We start from the raw sequence: 5,480 nt of genomic DNA on the forward strand, positions 1-5,480 counted from the left end.
ATACAGTCAAGCTTACATTTTATTTTAGTTGATTGAAGTAAAGAATACTGTGTCTTGGGTTACATAAAACTAATCAAAATATTAGACACTTGGTTGTTAAACTGACAGCGATGCCAGTTGGAAGTCCTGTCCTGGTGAAATTACACTGAGAACCATTATATACCACCTGCAGCTTCTGAAATTTGGAGTAGTAAAGCCCACCATATGTAAATGATGACTCAGGATAGCTTTCTCACTTAGGCTCCTTTTATTTTAACTTAAATATACAGAGAAGTAACACAGAATTTTAAAAGAAAAATTTTGCAATGTTACTTTTGACTTTTTACATAAAAAAATACCCAGAGATAAAGCTGAAGTCCTGTTTTCCTTCCCAGACCCATTATAATCATTTTATTCTCAAAGATAATCATTTTCAGGAATTTATAATATGTTCTTCCAGTCCATTTTAAAGTCTTTTAACTATTTTTTATGTAGAAATGTTGCTGGAATTTTTACCTCAATATCCGAGATTCGTTGTCTCACCACTTTAAAGAATAAAAGGTGGACACAAAATGAGCAGCAGGGAAAATTTTATTAGATTCACAGGTTTAGGGCTGTAGTGGGTGCTCTGGTGCGTGGCCCAGAGTCTATTTCAAGCATTGTCTTCTGAAAGCTGGCAACATAGTGTGTCGCTCAAATTAGACAAAGAGACCTGTTTTGTTCAAGATTCAGCTCCCTCTTCAGAGATAGCCCTGTGTTCAATTACAAGTTCCTGCGGAAGGACAAAAGCTGGGCTCCTGGATTCAGTTTGGGACTTCTCTGAAGCGCCAGTCCAACTTGCAGTCTCTCCATGGGATTGATTAAGGTCTCTGTTGCAATGCGTTACCATTTAGCTTCTCTCTCTGCCCAAGTTTGCTTCCTTTCCTCCTTTACCCAAATTACTTACCAATAAAGCAGCTTCATGCCCATCTCCCTCTCAGAGTCTGTTTTCTAGAGACAACCTGGGACAATTGGCCCAAGAAACAGTGCTACAAAACATTCAAAAATGGTTTTTGGAGCTGAATCATCTACCACCTGGCTGGCTATGGCAAATTAGGCCATAGATGAAATAATGATAAACCCTGGCATGGGGTAGCTCAGTGACTTTTAAAACTTTCACTGAGGCTGGAAGAAAATACACTGGTGAGTACAACATCTCAAGTGATTGAGAGGTTCAGGAGAAGCAGTATGGATTTATAAGGATATTGAACTTGGATGGTGTTGAGTTTAGCTAAACTGCTCCATAATGTTGCTGCTCTGGCATCTGTTTTGTGTTAGCCAAGCAGCCTGCAGGGGCTTTGAACTTGAACTGACACTAGCACCTGCTGTGAACTCATGCTCTAGATAATAGCCAGAGTCACACATAATGTAAATTTGTGATTTGGCTACACAGCTGTCCTTTGTGATAAGCATTCTTTCCTCCTGCCTAGGGCTTTTCCCCTTTGTGGCCCTTAGATAAGACCCCTATGAAGCTTACCAAACTCCTGCTCTTTTTGGTTTGAATTAGTGAATCTACCTTTAGCCCAGGAACCCCAAAGCACTCCACTAGCAGGCCCTAAGAAAGCCATGTGCCCAGATTCTGCCACCAGGGTCTTTCTGCCTGCCCCCTGTCTTGACCTCCCATATGCTGAATACCTCCTCTAGGACCTGTGAATAATAAACTTCTCTATTTCATTTTTCTTTGTAGTCTTTTGTTGAAGGGTTGCTCAACATCACACATACCCTCCAGGCTCTACTTATCAAATGTTAATTTTAAAAAAATCACGATAGATGGCTGTTGCTGAGGACTATTGATAAATTAGAAAAAGAAAAGAAAAGCTGAAGACTTTTAATCATCAGTTCAGGCTTTGTGATAACCAGAGGATGTCCTTGGCAGCATATAAGACATTCAGCTTTTGCAGCTGGAGGGCAGAAAATGCTGGTCTTATGCTGCTGGTTCATGATAGTGGAATTCCAAAGAAACTGAATTCTCAGTGCTGGGAAGTCTACTACACCAAGTTCAGGGTAGCATTTGAAGAGTAAGATTCCAAGATTTGAGTTAATGCATTCAAAAATCTTGAATTCCCATATTCTCCTAAATGTTCTAAGCCTGAATAAGTGACCCACTCCTTGCTGAGAGTCTAGTGCTCCTTGTTTATATTAAGATTATGCAGAGTCCTCTTCACTGTGTGAGAACAGTTGCCCTCCTTAAAATCTCTCTGGTTCCCCACCCTTTGAACATCTTATCAGTTACTAGGGTTAAGTTGTAGGAGAACCTAGCCAAGGGAAGTACTGAGCCTGCTAAGGGGAGAACAGGGCTACACCTCAGAAGAGCTACAGGATCTACCCAATTTATTCGTTTTCTTTCTTTCTTTCTTTCTTTCTTTCTTTCTTTCTTTCTTTCTTTTTTTCTTTCTTTTTCTTTCTTTTGAAAGAGACAGAGAGTGTGAGCAGGGGAGGGGAAGAGAAAGAGGAGAGATAATCCTAAGCAGGCTCTGCACAGAGCTGACAGCACAGAGCCCAACATGGGGCTCGACCCCACAAACCGTGAGATCATGGCCTGAGGTGAAACCAAGACTTGCACACTTAACTGACGGAGCCACCCAGGCAGCCTCAAACCAATATATTCTTACAGGAGATGGGGAGTGTGTTTTGGACTATAATATCCTGAGAGTTCTAGATTAAAGGAGTTGGAATACAAAGTTGGATAAGGGAGTCTTTAGTGATATGGGACCAGTTATCCATGATAAAACTTTAACACTCTGACAAGGGCCTCAGGAGTCAGTACTAACAGGCTGTTTAGGTTAAAAGCAGAAAGAGTTAGGGACCCCCCAAAAAAGAAGACAGGCATAGCTTTCTTAACATAGGGAAAGTCATTTTGGGCTCCTAGTCATCTTATGAAAGAATATAAGAGCAAACAGCTACTATCAGTCCAGGAAATAACCTAATCGTATTTAAAAGTGAAGATTGACCTGATGCATATTCATGAATTATCTTTGCAGAATCTAAATCATTTTGAGAACTCAGATACCCTACCAACTGGAGCCAGAGAATTGAGGATGGTGACTTTTGCCAGCCCTCATGACTCTGACCTGGACTCAGCCACCGTAACATGACTTATATACCAATTCCCTACTATATTCCTCTATGCACAAACTTCTTCATGAATATGCATGAACCCTTAGCTTAAAACTTGCCCAATTTTGTTGTTTGGGGAGATGCTCCTTTGGGAAAGATACCTGCTGTTCCCCTTTATTTGTTGCAAGTAAAACCCTTCCTTTTCCTGTTCTTTGGCTTGGTTGTGTATTTTGGCTCAGCACCCACCAAGAAGGGAACACAGTTTCAGATACTAGGATGACTTAAAAACTTGGAAAACGTGAGGTACCACATCATGTGAAGCAGAAATGCCAGAGCCGTTGCGGAGAGTGGAAGACCAGATTAACAGAAAGAGAAGTGAGTGTGCTAGAGAGAATGTACTATACAAGGTTGGAAAAATAATGCATATAGCTGGAAACCTATCAGCAACTATGTTCTATAGTAGGGTCCAGCGTATACTCCTTTATTAAAGCAATAAAGAATAAACTTATAGGAGGGGCCAAAGTAATATTGAGAAGCCCAATGGAAACTGTCCTTTCTAGACCACGGCTGATGGTAAGATTGGGCTCCTTGATAGCAAAGAAGATGATATGATTCTAAAATAATTACAGGTCAGGTGCTCAAGCCTTGGAAGAAAGATGGAAACAATTGTATAACGAATGAGAGTGTTATAATATTTGTATCGTATCATTATGACCACCAAAGAATATCCCTCATGTAATAGTCACTAGACAACCAAGTGGAAAGATGTAGTCAGTTGACATTAACCTTTTTTTTGTTGTTGTTAGGCCATAGCTGAGAGCTAGCACAATGGATACAAAACTGGAGTTATCATTATCATAGGGATAGATAATAACCATAAGCCCAAAAATATGGACTCTCACCTACCCGGGTTGATTTAACTATGGCTGCTTTCAAGTGTCCAACTTGTCAATAGTGGAAATCAACAAAAGATGAGCTCTCAATGTGGTACCATCTTTCTAGGAAACCAAGCAGATTTTGTAATAGGTTGATTATATTAGACCTTTTCCATCCTGAAGGCGTAGTGGTTTCTTTTAAAGGGAATTGAGTTGTTTTGCCTTTCTTGCTTATAGGACTTCAGGCACCATTACTGAAAGACTTACAGACTGTCTCAACCACTGCCAGGGATTACAATTGCTTCAAACTAAGGGACTAATTTTATAGCAAAGGAGGTACAGCAGTAGGCATGTAACCATAAGATCCAGTGGTCCTATCACATACTATACTACCCAGAAGCTTACAGCCAGATGAAGGGATAATATAGCTTTTAGAAAGTATAACAGATAAGCCAGCGTAAAGATGTTATCATTTAAGAATGGGCATGATCCTCCGGGACATAGTATATTAACTAAATCAGTGAAGAGAATATGGTGCTATATACTTAAAAAAATCTTTTTGATGTTTATTTGTTTTTGAGAGAGAGGGACAGCGTGAGTGGGGGAGGGGCAGAGAGAGAGAGGGAAACACAGAAGCTGAAGCAGGCTCCAGGCAGCAGTCAGCACAGAGCCCGATGCGGGGCGCAAACTCACGAATTGTGAGATCATGACCTGACCTGAAGACAGATGCTTAACTGATGGAGCCACCCAGGTGCCCCTGGTACTATATATTTAATAGGGAAAAATACGTGGTCTAGGAATTAAGGAGTGGAAGTACGAATGGTCCCAATGCCTTTCTTCTGCTAGGCCCACTTGGAAAATTTAGATTTTTTGGTTCCTGAAGTTTTAGGCTCTTCATGCTAAAGATCTTATTTTCCAAAAGGATAATACTTCCACCAGACGATACAGCAAAAGAACATTAAACATTAAGCTATGGCTATGGCTATCACCTAATCATTTTGGGCTCCTTATGCCACAAGATTAGTAGCCAAAGAGAAGAGTCATCATTCTGACAGAGTTTGATTGACCCTAACTATCAGAGTAAGCATGCAAAAGCCATAGTCTGAAGAGGGCATGATCGCCCTTGGCGCAGAACCCTGGGAAATGAAGGTCTAGATTACTCCACCAGGTGATGCTAGCTGAGAGTGAAGGGAATAAAGAATGACTACTAGAATTAGAGTAGGCAATTAGCTAGGTTCGAAAAGGATACCTGGAAGCCAGCAAGGAGGAGGTCATGGCCAACTATTAGGGAAGTCAGAGACCTATCTGGGCAGCATTCCACAAAAAGCCAGATCAAAGCAGACAGACCCAAGATGGCAGGTGCCATGGCAGGAAACCCCTAACCAAATAAGGAAGGCACAAAACCCTGTTTCCCCACCCCAAGTAGTGAATATTCTATCCCCTACTTAAAAATTATGGACAAAAGATAAAAACCCAAACCCCAGGGTTGTAGCTCTTTTTCTCTCTTGAGCTCACCTGCTCTCGCATCTC

This window comes from Panthera onca, chromosome B1 (genome assembly GCF_046562875.1).
Source record: "Panthera onca isolate mPanOnc1 chromosome B1, mPanOnc1 haplotype 2, whole genome shotgun sequence".
NCBI lineage: Eukaryota > Metazoa > Chordata > Mammalia > Carnivora > Felidae > Panthera > Panthera onca.